The sequence below is a fragment of the Empidonax traillii genome, unplaced genomic scaffold, assembly GCF_003031625.1.
Source record: "Empidonax traillii isolate 1590-97213 ecotype Southwest subspecies unplaced genomic scaffold, ASM303162v1 scaffold361:size2146424, whole genome shotgun sequence".
NCBI lineage: Eukaryota > Metazoa > Chordata > Aves > Passeriformes > Tyrannidae > Empidonax > Empidonax traillii.
The window spans coordinates 1269963-1284632 of NW_020955554.1; the positions used below are offsets into that span (position 1 = coordinate 1269963).

The 14670-nt window shown below is 43.3% G+C and overlaps 1 protein-coding gene across 2 annotated transcripts in view; it reads left to right on the forward strand.

Annotated features, from left to right (window-relative positions):
• The first annotated feature begins 29 nt into the window (after positions 1-29).
• Positions 30-14670, forward strand: part of ARVCF (ARVCF delta catenin family member) — a 215231-nt gene continuing 200590 nt past the window's right edge. Inside the window, exons 1-2 of one of the 2 annotated variants that reach the window (XM_027892645.1) lie at positions 30-189; positions 3056-3114. The gene's annotated coding sequence lies outside the window, so the exon portion shown is untranslated. Of the gene's footprint in view, positions 190-2986; positions 3168-14670 lie in introns of those variants that run through there. The other variant, XM_027892647.1, reaches the window with a different exon arrangement.

Sequence of the window (14670 nt, forward strand, 5' to 3'; positions counted from 1 at the left end):
TGGTTTGTGAGGCAAAACCTTTCATCCTGGATTGCAGAAAAGCTGAAGTCGAAGTGTCAGCTTTACCACTGCTCTGGCACATGACATTGAGCAAGTTCATCTCAACGCTTGCTTTCTCCATCATCATCAGTGGGATGATCACATTGACCTTCACAAGGTCTGCTGAGATCTGCTGATGAAAATTACTGGGTGAGTATATGATCATCATTCTTTGTACTATTGCTTCTGAAATACAATAATAGATTGCAGTTATTACCTTGATACATATAAACCTAAAATGTATTTATGCTCTCAGGCACAGAGTTGTTATTTAAAAGTTATCTGATGAATGAGTAGACAAATTATACAAATCTCCATTACATTGAAACTGGTAAAATGCATGCACATTAATTGCAATGTACTGTTCTTTCTGTCACTGTTTCAGGCTCCAAGTATAGACTCATCACTGTGAACAAAGATTATTTACCTTCTATGCTTGATACCCATTAAAAATCTTCAGATGATAAACCTGCATGTTTTCAGTAGCAGTAATGCCCATGGGAAGAAAAACTGTCCATAAGCTTTAAGCTTAATGGTGGTTTTTAATGATTGTTTTTGTTATTTTTAATACATATGGGAAGTTAGAATAACCTCAGAGTAATTTAAAAAGCCATTTAAGAGGTTTCACAAAAACAGTCTGCTGAAAGGACTTGTGCATATTGGATTTGGTGGCCATTCAGACTCTTCCTTCTATTCTTGTGTCTACTTTTTGTTCTGCCTAAAACAGCTTGGTTATTGTTGTCCCTTTTAGACCCTGTTCTAGGGGATCTGTGTATGGCTCCCATTGTTTGTCAAACTTGAATACTCTCATCCCAAGCAGGCTGGGAGTCTGTGTCCACTTTATCTTAATGAAGAGAGTAGTACTGGCTGTCAGGGCAGAACCTCTCTTGGAGAAAGCTGAAAAACAAGCAGAAGCTTAGTAAAAACCTTGTAGAATTGCCCTGAGTAAATCTCAAAAACTAAAAGAGAAATAGTCCTGACATTTGTTTAAACCTTGTTCTTTATGTGCTGGAATGCATGCTGTTTGGAGTGCAGAAAACACACCTTAGATGGATTAAATATCTTTTCCATGAGAGCTCTCTCAAAAACTGGTTGTAAAGAGGAGACATCTGGGACCCAGAGTATTCTGGAGATGAGTTCTTGCTCCGATCCGATTTCGTATCTATATCAATTGCCTAGATGAGGCAAGATCTTTACTAGTAAAATCTGTAGCTTAGCAGATGAGTGGATAATTCACAGGGCTGATTGGTTACAAAATCATCTGATATACCCAATTAAATCATTCTAATCCAATAAATTGCATTTTCAATATCAGAAAACGTGAGGAAACACATCTGGAAATAATGCAGGGATGGGCAAAAAGTACTTCAGGAGATAATTTGGCTGTTACTATATATAAATATTTCAATGTGACCTCTCAGGATAATACTGTGGTAAACTGGACCAGAGTAATCACCTAATGTATAAAATACAGATATATGGAGGAGACAAGGCAGTGACACTGCCTCTGTCCACACCACAGTGACACTGTAATGCTGAAGCATTTCTGGCACCCACGGTTAGGGAGGGGGGAACCCACAGGAAACGATTAGAAGGAGGAACATTAATGAAGGAGATAGATAACAAGATACAAAATAGGGCCACGGAAAGCTCCAGACATTTAGGTTACCAGAGAGAAGGCGACAGACCCCTGCAAAGGGCGAGAAGGGCAGGTTGGACAAACCCCCGCGGATGGCGTTGCCAGCATCCCCTGGCTGCGCTGCACCTGGCGGGCCCTCTGCCACAGCCCTTCGGACGCCAGCTGGGCCCGAATCCCCCCGCGGCAGCGGGGCAAGACACCGGGGAGTTCCCGAGGGCACAAACCCTTCAATGCGCGGAGCGGGCCCAGCGCTGCCGGGCGCGCAGCCACAGCGCCCCGAGGGCAGGGCAGGGCCGAGCCCCGGCCGCGCCGTGCCGTGAGGACAGGGCCGAGCCCCGCGCCTTGCCTTGCGGTGCCGTGAGGGAACGGCCGAGCCTCAGCCCCCGGTGCCGCGAGGGCAGGGCCGAGCCCCGGGCCCATCCCGGCCCTACTCCCGCCAAGGGGCGGGCCCGCCGGCTCACTGATGGACAGCCCCGCCCGGCTCAGTGACGGACAGCCCTGCCGGCCAATGGCGCGGCGGCAGGGGCGGGACCGCACCAATAGGGCTGCGGTTGCCGGGCGCGGGCGCGGCCGAGCGGCCAATGGGGAATTGGCGGGGCCGGCTGGCGCGCGGGGCGGGCGGGGCTCCCCAGGTGTGAGCGCCGGGCGCTGCGAACGCCCCCTCAGAAACACCGGAGTGGGCTGGGCGCGCCCTCCCCTCACGGCCCGGCCGCGCTGGGCGTTCATCCCTTCTTGCTTCCCGAGCGCTAGTGTGGGGAGGGCGCGCGTTTCTCGGCCGTGCCCTTGGACGTTTTTTAAGGGGAGGGCTGTGCTGCTCTAGAGGTGGCGAGCGGCCAAGCCGCGCTGCGGGAGCGCGGACCCGGCGGGGCCCGATGGCAGCGAGCCCACGTGCTCTGTAGAGAAAGGGGAATCCCCCCGTGTGCTCCAAAACCGGAGCAAAAAAATCCCAGTAGCGAAAGGTAAACGACAGAAAAGGGTTAATGATCGCTTCTACCTCCCCCTCCCTCACCGCCCCCCCCCCCCCCCCCCCCCCCCCCCCCCCCAGCCCCCGTTGGATAAAGTTGGTCTTGGATACCCTTTGTAAATAGGAATGTGGAGGTGGGAGGGGAAATTCAGCCCGGCTGCGACTACTCGGCCGTGTCGGTGGTGAGCGGGCGGGAGGAGCTGGTGCAGCCCGGGCGCTCTGCTCTCCCGGGGACGGGCGGGAGCGGCCCCCGCGCTGGCAGCGGAGCCCGGGGCTGGTGCTGGCCAGCGGCTGCCGCTGCGGAACTGGAGAGCTCGCCTTTCCTCTGCTTTTTGGTTTTTTTATTTCAATTTTTTTAAATTTTTTTTTTTTTTTTTGGTACACCGCCTCCTTGAATCCAGCAGCAGAAGCAGCAGCAGCAGCGAGGAAAATAAGCGGAGGGGCAGAGAGATAAGAGAAGACGGAGGAGATGGTGAGCGGATGGCTGGGTTGGGAAGGATGAATGAGCCTGCCGGGCTGTTCTCGGTGAGAGGCTCTTGCAGGGTGTAGTGGGTTTTGGGGTGATTTTGCATCACGGTTGCGGGCTTAGACTTCTTTGTTTGCTGTAAAGGTTGGTGGTTCAGGTTTAGCAGCGTCCATCAGTTTATTGTGAGGTACGCAACGAGGGGCTGGTGTGCGCGATCGCCTGAATTACATAGGCAAGCCACACACGCAGAGGCAACCCCTAAACAAACCAGCATTGTAATAATCCTGCGATATGATGGGCAGCTCTTGTCCTGGAGGGAAGTCATTGCTCAGGTTATTTGTGGCGTACATAGGAGATGACTCTCTTTGTAGCAAAGACCAGGCAAAACTAACCTATTTTTTTCTAAAGGGTGAAATGCGTTACAGACTTAAAAGCCAAAGTTGGGGTTATTTTTTACTTTTCGCTTTCCCTGCAGTATTGAGGTACACAATTAAAATCTGACGTTTGTGGAAGTTGATCAACTCTTGGAAATACTCGCTCCTAGCATGTGAATAGTAAAGACTGCCTTTTCCCTTTTCTCTCTTTTTTTTTTTCATGTAGGCTCTTGTTTGTGTGTGTGGAAGGGGGAATTCTTGTAATATGCACTTTGCTTGTTAGGATGTACTCTTGTGCCTTAGGTAGGTCACAAATGTGATATAGCTCATTGGGAAAAAAAATAAGCAGGTTTCTTTTATCAAGTGAAGACCTGTTATCGTATTAATAGCTTAAATCCTAGATACAAGTTTGGGGGGAAAAACCCAACCCTGCTGTTTTGTATTAATGGGAATATTTTAGGGTAAGAAACTGTGACTCTAAATGACAGAATATTGACATTAGCTGATTGCATCTTCCTGTGGATGGAATGCTGCAGTCTGTATTAAGTACACTATCCCTTTAAGGTTCCATAAATTTCACCCTATTTTGTTTACAGAATTGTGCAGGACTGCACGGTGCAGTAATAAAATCTGAAATTTTAGTGGGTTTAGAAATGTTGCAAGGCACTGCAAAAGAGGAAAATTGCAGCTTCATATTAGATCTGCTATGGAAAAAAAGATTGTAATAAAGTAATGCAGAGTACTCATGGTGACTAAAGTAGCTGCAAGGGCTGGAGAGTTTAGAGTTTATAGAAAAAATAAGTTGTGAACTATGTTGAGATCTTCATCATGCAAAAGATTTGGATGCGTGGCTGGGAAATCTATTTTAAGCAACATCTCTGTAAATGCCTGTCTGAAATATTTAAATTATATGCTTCATTAGGCAAATGGCTTTATCTTCCCATTTCTTGGCTAAAGGAATGTACTAGGAAGGCAAGGTTTGGAAGAACAATAGTTCGACTGCATAGTTTCACTGCATGGTTTATCCTCCTGTATTGTTCAGAGATGCACAGAATGTATTTTATTTGACATTGGTGATCTTTACAAAGTTGACTTTTTTTTTGTTTTTATGTCATTTATTTATATTTGTATATGATATGTAATTTATATTTGTATATGTTATGTCATTTATATTTGTATATATTATGTCATTTATTTATAGTTGTTGTCACGATAAATAGTTGGATTCCAACTAACATGGTCATAGCTTTGACCTACTGTTTGGTTAAAATAGGTGGAAAATAGTGCCTTCTTTGACCTGCACTTATTAATTCAAAACCTGCAATGGATTTCAGTTTCAGCAAGTCTTTAATACGAGAAGAACCAGTAAGAGCTACAAATAGAGGGAGATTCCCATTATATTAAGATACTGAACTAGAAATGGCAACATTGCTGTCTATTGCTTATGCTTGGAATTCTGTATGAACTGCAGTTTAGAGAAGATATCTTGTCCTGAAGACCATATGTATGCATATTACAGTTATATAAAACTGAGCTTCTGTATTGGATTTGGTGTAATGCAACACGTTACTTCTGCAGTGCTTTTGGTGGATCTTGGGTAGTGTCAGGATTGACAGACTGCAAGGAAAGCCTGTTAGAATTCTTGTGCTACCAGCTTTATGGTTTGTTGCTCTTAATATTTTATTGGGTGAGTATAAATCATTGACACAAACACTGTAAACAAACACTGTGGCAGCTAAGTGTGAGATGACATTTAGTTTATGTCTTTCCAGTTTAACCTGAGTATGGCAGTGTCTTGTGAGGGTATCCTGTAATCACAGTAATCTTCAAAACAGAAAGTTTAGGTCAGATTCTTTACTTTCTTACCTGCTTAGGGGGAAAGGGCCAACTCTAGGGTTACACCAGTGGGAATAAGGAAGGAACTTCAGATGTGTTGCATGAGGCTGCCTTACTCAGACTTAATGTGTGTCACCTGGACATTAGCAGGGAGATTTCTGTTGAGATCAAGATCCTCATTTTTAAAGAACAAGTCTGCTTTCCATAATGCAAGACATTCAGAGTGTACATGTAAGTTGACAAGCAAATGTTCTTCAGGAAAGGGCAGTAGCAATATCATCAGTGTTTAAGCATTAAAATTAGAACAGGGAGGTCTCGAAGCAGTCTCTTAAATTCCAGGTAGGATGTGGTCCACCTGTGTGCTGGAGCAAGGTGGTTACCCACCTGAGCATCTGGAAAAATAGCAGCCAGCTTAGATAATGAAGTGGGGTTTATTTTATTCTGACAGCTCGTGCAAAACAAACCCAAACAACAAAACTGCTGTGCAAGTGTTTTGTTCCTTGTTTCTCCATTCCGCAGGCAATCCAAAACAATCTGTAAGGCTGCCTGTGGTGCTGTCTGCTGAGGTTCTAGAGCTCTGCATCTTCACTAGCTTGGGTCACATTTGATTTGCATAGTATGTAAGACAAATGAATAGTTCCCCAGAAACCCGTTGTTTTTGTGGCTGTTTTTCTGCACCATTCTGAGAACAGACAGCTCAATTCAGTCGTGTCCAAGCTTTTGGAAGCCTGACAGTCAGCAGTCTGGCAGTCCCATTTTCAAGAAGTAGTGTTTGGTGTGTGGTCTGTAAATGGCTAATCATTTAAAAGTAATTGGACAGCATCTATGACTCATTAATTCATACACATGGATCAAACAAAATAATATTTTAGAGTCCTGATGAGACTCATTGATTGCCACTGTGTTTCAGGGTAGTCCCACATTTTGACCCTCCAAAATAAATGCCTTTCTTGGAATATCAGGTAATCATTGGGATAAAAAAAAGGGCAGTATACCCAATAGCGGTAAATATGGTCGCATTTTTAAGTGTTTTAATCTCTTTTATAGAATACTTCAGTTAATGAAGCTCATATCACTCCTCCTTCCTACAAAGAACGTTTATCTTCTTGCAGTAGTTGTCATTCTGTTACCACTGTTGGAACAAATGCTGCTTTCTGAAAACAGTGAATCTTAGCTAAGTAAGACACTATTATACCCCTGAAGTGACTGGCTTTCTTGATGTGGTTTTGGTGGTTTTTTAAAGTGGTTATTTTATCCAATTCTGTAAAAGTTGATGTTGTGTTTATGTCCTTATCTTTGGCTTTGTAGTTGTATGTTTTTTGTCCAATCTAGATAAAACTGGTGGAGATGGTACTGGTTCCAACCAAGTAAGGGCCAGCCAAAGTCGGTTCCAAGAAGCTGGGCACAGTGAAGTCAAGGGATCTGCCTCACCATGTTTTTCAAAATCAGGCCCTCTGAGGAGTTAGCCTAGAAAAAAACTGCTCAGTGGGTACTTGTGTAGTACCTATGTCTGCGTTTTCTCCATTGCACAGGGTTTTGCACAAGGTGTCCAGTGTTTGTTAGCAATAGTACATTGAGGAAAACCTATGAGCCTGAGTATATGCAGTTCTGTCTCCCCAAACCTCTTTGTGAAGGGTATCTTTGTCTGATTCTGCAAGTCGTAATCTCCTGTAATCAGCTGGTACTAATTACCATGAGCTGAGTGATTTTTGGTTGTAGAGTAGATTTATGAAGAGCAGAACTGTGGTATTGAGACCACAGATTGCAGGCTGAGTGGCCCAGGACAGTCATTGTCACCCAGCATTGTGCAGGGGTGACACTGCTGGTCCTGAGGTGCATGAGGAACACGTGGGCAGGGTTGTGCTGCTCTCCAGTTGACACTGAGCTCCATGCAGTGTGGTGCATCTCTTCACATGGCACAGCTTTCTTAGACAATTGGGGAATTTTGTTCCATAAGGTCCTTGACTGGGTTGTCAGAATCTTCAGTGCATGCTTCAGCTGGTGTTATTTATAGTTCTGTTTCTTTCTGCATCTCAGAGCACATGCATTTTGGTTCGGTAGCTGTGAGATACTGTGGGATATACACCGGGGCACCACTAATCTGTCAGCTTCTGATTTGTAGGTCAGGGAGAGACGGAGGTTTTGCTATCTAAGCAGTATCATCTCTTGGCTGCTTCAGTGCTTCCGTGGCATTCTCAAGCTGGCTGAAGGTTGAGAGGACAATGGCAAGGTATCTTTCACAATTTCAGTTTTAGCCCTTATTTTGTTTGCCTGGTTATGGCTGTTTTAAGCCACTGAAAGCTTCAGGTCTAGTGCCTTACCAACAGGCCTCTGTCCTCCAGAACAGTTACTGTTTAGGTCCTTATGGTTTATTTAAGGGTTGTGAAGCCTTTGTTTTCTGAAATGCATCAGTGAAGAGTTATGGCTTAAACATTGCAAGCAAGCGAGGGAGGAAGAAGGGAGTAGATCATTTTGGGGTGACTCCTGACATTGTGTAGCTGTGGTAAGTGAAAAAAATTCATTATTTTCCATGTTTCTTTGAGAATTTAGTAATTTGGGATTTTAGAATTAGGCATCAGTGCTTTCTTTGCACAGTTATCCTTGAAAGTGGGCTTCTCAGGGGACTGACATCACGATGTGCATTCTTAGTTGGAAATCGTTCTGCTTATCTAATGGAATAATTCCTGTAAGAATTCTTAGAGGTGCAGTGGTATTGACTGACTTTGAGGTGCGAGCTGTAGCTTAATTTGGAGTGCTAGCCAGCAAAAAATAGCTTTCCAGGATCTGGGCTTTGTGTCTCACATGTGCTCTTCTCTAAGTTTGGTTATTTTCCCCTCTTAATATAAAAAAAGAAATGATCACGGGGGTTTTTTTGTAGAGAAAAATGGCACCTTAAGTTGTTGCTGGAAGAGTCTTGATTGCCATGAATGTAGATCAGCTTAGTGAAAGTAGAGTTCGTGTTTCCAGTAATTTAATTGCATGTTCTTCATCTGCTCTGGTGGTACCAGTTCTACCCATGGGTTGGAATTCCTCCATAGAACCTTCTCATTACAGTAAGCAGTTCTCTATTTAACTTGAGTTATGTAGTGATAAAATTTTAAGTAACTGCTATTCAGAACAGTGACAGAAACGATGGCACAGACTTTTACTGGATTCTGCTGTGGCTAAGAAACTGCAGTGCAATGTTTGACTAATCAGCAGTGTCCATGGCTACTGGATTCACAGCTTGATGAGAGCTGAATGGATAGAGTCATGTTGGGTAGGCTTTACTTCGCAGGTTTTAAATGGAAAAATAATAATCTTTTTAATAGTGTGCAGAGTTGCAGAGGTTCCCCAGGGGAAAGCCAATTGCAGGATTGCTTAAAATATGGTTTATAAAAGTGTGGTCTGTCTTGGGGAGGGAGAATGAGATGTGACACTGTTTGATACTCCACAAACATTTGGCTTGTGGTTAGTATTCTGCTGTTGTGTGTTACTGTTGTATGCTGCTGTCAAGTTTTGCATTATAAATGAGCTCCATTTAAAAAAATGAAATAATCTAGCATTCCTTCCACAATCCTTAATCTGATGCAAGGAAGCTTCCTCCATGTTCGTCAGTGAAATGTCAATGACCATTCACAAAACAGTACCTGTATCCTGATAGTGGCCCCACGGTACTGCAAACAGTTTCATTGGATGCAGTAGCCATAAACTGAAGAGTTTTCCAGAATGTTTAAGAACACATGCTCTTCTGCCTCAATAAATACCACATTTGCCTTTATTTTACCAGTGTAATGGCGGGTGAAGTTTCAAACGTGAATCCTGACTTAAACTGGCAGCGTTCTGCTGCTCTGCACCACAGGCAGGGTCATGCCATGCTGGTAGAACTTCTCATATTCTTAGACTGGTTCTTTTTTAATTCAGTGTGACAATACAAGCAGTGAGTTATTGATGGCAGCTAAAGTGAGACCATTATGGCTGTAATCAATAACACACCTGCACAGAATAACAACTACTACCGGGGACATATTTTGTATTGATTCAGAAATTTATGCTGTCTGCACTATACCCAGTCTGCTACTTCCATAATTTATGTAATAAAATCTCTGCTTTAGAGAAGCTGTTACTAAGTTAAATACCAAGAAATGATGACATATCAAGATGTAAATTACATATTGAAGATTTTACTACAAGCAGAAATAGCACTTGCTAAATTCCTGTGGGTTCTGATTCAGGACCAAGGCACTTCCTTACTGCAGGCTGGGAGATAGTGGAAGTCAAGCACGGTGCTCCCTCTCCTGAGGCAGTATTTTGGAGGTGGTTTTAACGTGGTGTGATGATGGAATCGTATAATCCACAGGTTCCACACCTTCGTAGGTTGCCACAGTTTTTTACTGATGTTTCATTGTGGTGGGTTCTTGTAGATGGTAAACAGTCTTCAGCTTTTGCAGACTACTTACTGTGCTGATGGTGGGGTTTTGAATCCCACCCTGTGCTCAGCTGTCTGTTCAAGGAAATAACCACCTCATTTCAGTTAGGATGCCACAAACCACTCTCCACTGTTCTGAGGCAGAGAAGCAGTGTGATAATTCTGAATTACAAGAGCTTTAATTTTTAAGGAACTGAAGACCTAATATTAAACAGATCTTTGGTTTGTTATATGCCCTTTCCTCTCCAGGAAGAGCTGATGTAACTTACGTAGTTATATACAGCCCAATAACAAAGTTCTTGTTAGCAGCGCTTTTTAAATCAAAAATGAACATAAATTCAAAATAATATTGATTGTATGAAGGTTAATCTCTTCACAATGCAAAGGCAAGCATTTGCATTTAAATGATCAGGAGATAATACATATAAATTATATTTGTATACACTTGGATTTGAAAGACTTGAGGTCATCCAGTAAACAGAGGAATTTGTGGCCTTTCTCACCCTGCCTGTGAAAACTGCACACAGCTTTGAAGGCATTTAGTGCATTCCCAAACCTGAGTTTCAAAGTACAAAGTTTTCAGTTGTACTGTTGTAAACTCTGTGATTAAGCCCAGTCTGCAGTTGAAATTGTATAATTCAGGGAATATTGAACATCCCCGCTTGCCTCAGGCTGTCTGGTGGACTATATTGCCCACAATTAAACAGATGAATGCACAAATAAGGATAGGCATCCTTCCAAACACTTCTAGCTATATTTAGCAAATTCTTCTCATTTCCCTCTCTGTAGGAGGGTAGTGATGTTGGTAACCTTAGCACTGGCCAGTGAACTGTCTTCAGCCCTGTCCTACAAGATGTTTTACTTTCCCGTGTTATTTTGACCTTGTATTCTCTCCTTTTGTCTTGGATTAACTCTTTGTGTCCTGAATGAGAAATTTTGCTTTGCACTGTCCATCTGAATATAGAAAAGAAGCTCATTCTCTGTGCCACGGAGAAATAGGAAGAACTTGAAAGTTTCACAAGTTAAATGTTCTAAAATTTGTGGAAGATATATCCAAGGCAGGGGAGCAATACAAAGAAATCACCTTTTTATGGGAACCAAAGGTAGAGATCCTGTAATCTGTTACCTCATTTTATGTATCAATATTTCAATAACTGCAGTGACTGCTGTTAAAATTCAGCAGCCTCTCTGTGTAGTATTACCTTTAGAAAACACCCAGGTGGGCTGAGAGCTGCTAGAATGGGCAATAGGCATTTTAACCACGAGTAAGACTATGTCTTGGCTTTTTATTTGTTTTATTTTCTGTGCTACAGGCTCACTACCTGTGCACTAATGGGTAAATACTGCTGCGTTTGGAGGGAGCAGTGTTCAGCCAAACAAATTGGCTCCAGATCCTGGTGGTGAAAGAGCTAAGCAGGTGCCAAATGCAGATGTGTGTGTCGCAGTGATGCAGTTGGGAAGAGGAGGCTGCAAGCCAGGGATCGGGTGTGTGTGGGGTTGTGCTGTGGGGTTCCACCACAACCACAAAGCATCTGAGAGGACCCTCACAGCCCTTGGTTATTGGCCCTTTATCACTTCAGGTAATCTGGGGTGGAGTTTGTCATGATGCCACAAAAGGAAGGGAAAGTCTAATAAGAATTATGGGATGAACAGAACTATTTCGTGGGGAAAGAGGTTGAAGTCTGGGGGAACTCTGCTGGTCTCACACAGGAGCCAGTTTTTAATTTGTAAATAATTTTTACTTTGAAGAATTAAACCAACGTATTTTAGAATTATAAAAGCTTCAAAAAGAGTATACAGGTATTTCTGTTGAAGAACAGAGCTGTTGTTTCAGAATTAGACAAAACTGTGGGGCTGTAATGTGTAGGAAGAGTATTGTACTGATCTTCAGAGAGTTTCTGATTTTGGTTGAATTTGTAAGGATAAGGGGTATAGGGATTTTGGAAGCTTTAGTGTCTGCATAGTAGCTCAATTAAGAAAACTAGAATTTTACATGATGTGTGATTTAAATGAGCTTTCTTCTGTCTGTAATCTATTAAGGATCTGCATGCACCCATGAGACTGCTATACAGAGGATATAATTATTTTGTTTACCACTTTGAGATTGATGTGAAGGGAATCAATACCAGTCACTTTGCTTTTCATTACTGAAGGCATCTGAAATGTTGACCAACCTTATCTTCCTTGTGTCAAAGGGATCACAGAGCCCTTGTAGACACACCATTTGACCTTCTAGGACATTCTTCAAAGAACTGGCAGGCTTAGCATGTCACTTTTTTTCCTCACTTGAAGAAATTAAATCTAATTAGGAGGATCCTACTAATACAATGTAGATACAGATTACAGGTGCACACAGTGTGTGGAGAGTCCAGAATGAAAATAGCTGTAATGAAGAAGCCTGGGGGAGGGGGACGACCCTGAAATAGGCTGACTTAATTATCAGACTTGGACTCTAAAATAAGTGACTTCAGTAGCTGCGCTGGTATAAAACAGCAAGTTGGAAAATTCTACTGGGGAGAAGAAATCTCTCAAGGCATCTTCTCCTGCAGAATGTAAAACCAGAAAGGAATTATGCACAAAAATAACAGTTGTACAGTTTTGGTACCAGAGATTAATGCCTGATATTTGTTTCCCTCTTCTTGACCCAGGTGTAGTCTGACCCGATCCACCTGAATTACTCATGTGTTTTAGGAGGGGAAGCATGACCAGAATTGACTTTTCCTTGGGAAACCTCTGACATTTCACGGGCCCTTAACGTTGTCCTGCTTACAGCAAATGCCACTTGAGACTTCTGTAAGGGAGAACAAAAAATGTGCTTGTGCATTCTTGTCATCTCCTGTGAAATCAAGTGACTGATTTCTGATAGAAATCTCAAGAGCACTGAGTTTATACAGGTTCCTGCCAGGTCCACCTCAGAGTAACTGAGGTTTGCACGTAATGTTTGAGGCAAGGAGTGTTAATAGTGGCTTTTCTGAGAGACTAATTATTTAAGATATCCTTGATACTGTGCCATTGAAAGCAGCTTATTGAGTATGTACAGTAACAAGACAAAGCCCAGCTGATTTCAAGTGCAGTATCCAGGAGTACAAAAAATGTGTTCTTGTTCTGTGTGTCCTTGTGTGACGGGGGAATTTGGAGCAGTGACTGGAAGATGAAGGAATCCAAGTGTCTGCATTATTGGCCCCAGAGGCCATGCTGTGTGATTACTAATGCATGCAGGCACGGTCAATAAATTTCCTGCTCAGACATCTCATTGGCATTTTTGAGTGCGTTGATTTGAGCTGCTTGCACTGATCAGGAGTAGTCAACAGGCAGCACAGCCTCGTGTGCTGGTAGGGCCAAAGTGGAGAAGTCTTATTTCAGTCAGACCCTGAGAAAACATTTACCCTGAGTGGCTGGAGATTGTGGAGGGTTCCATTGCTGGAGAGTTTCAAAGCCTGCCTGGAAAAAAAAAAAGATCCCAAGCAGCTTGTTCAAATTGACCCTGCTTTGAGCAGGGGACTTGGACCAGATTATCTCCAGTGGTACTGCGAGTCTCAGCCATTCAGCTGCATTTGTGAGACTCCAGTTTTTGTTTTTTAACCAACTTTTGTTCATTTAAATGAACATTTAAGGTCAAACTTCTGCCTTTAGTGAAATAAAGAGTTTTAAGTGGTTTGTTTAAATTTAAGCAAATCCACTGTCACTTGTATAAAGTGGCTTCAAAGCATATTGAATTATATTGACTGTCTTCTGCTAATGAGCTTTGCCAGTAGATGCATGTTTCTTCCATTATCTTGTTTCTGGTTTGTACTTTGTGAGTAATATTTGCCATTATTTTCTGCAGTACCATGTTGGTAACAGCAGCAGGAAGCCATGGTTAGCTCAGCTGGAACATTTTGGCCTCTAGAGTTCTTGCATTCAAAGAAATAACTGCCTGCTTATCTTTGTGGCATTCTGATTCTCTTCTTCCTCTCATCCCCTCTTTTGTTCAGTATTTCTTTATTGCTTGGAGTTAAGACAGATGGTAGGAATAGTAAATCCAAGTTGATGATAACAGATACTGTCTGACATTGGCATGCCTGTAACTAGGAAGATGAAAACAATGGGCAGTAAATATTTTGGACAAGCTGAAAGAAGTTGTTATAATAATTCATAATTGTCTTGCCTGTTAGAGTGGATAAACAAAGCGAAAATGATTTCCTTCTGTTGGTGCACATTTTTGGAGAGCCTCAGAATTGCTGTGAGGGGGTATGGAGCTGGATTCCTGCTGCCATGTTTAACGTTCCCCACGAGTTCCGTCCTGTTCCTGTGGTGAGTATGTCCTGGGCAGGGTGGTGGGGCTGGGAGAGCTGTGCTCCCTCTGCAACCGCTCTGCATCGAAGCACCTGGAGGACACGTTTGTGATGGTAAAACAAAGCTGCTTAGCCTTTGTTTCAGATCCTGTCTCTGTGGAAGCAGGTTACCTAATGAGCATGTTTTACTCATCTCACGGGGGCAAAGCCTGAGCTGTTTAATCTGTGGCAGCAAAACGAAACAGTTTTTGAACCAAGTCATCGTTTTCAGCATCAATAGAAGGTCGTGCCCTTGTCAGCTGGCACTGGTTCAGCATAAGGTTCCAGTCAGAATTGGCTGCAGGATGCTGAGAGCTGCTCTTTAAGGGACCTTCACCCTTTACTATGTTTGGAGCTGCTAATGTGGTGGCTCTGCTGAATATTCATGAGGGACTCACTGCTCTAGTCCTCCTGCAGTCCCTCCGAGCAGACTCCTTAGTCCTTGGGAGCTGCTCTGGCACTGAGACCTTTGTCCAAGCCCATGCCAGAGACTTCTTCCATCTCTTCTTCTCTGCTTGCTGTTGCATCTTAAGCCATGATACTTACTTGTTCAAAGTTCCAAATTCAACCCCTCTTGTACAGCTTCTGCAGTTCCAAGGCTGGCTTGGCTCCTGAGAAACCCAGACCTCTG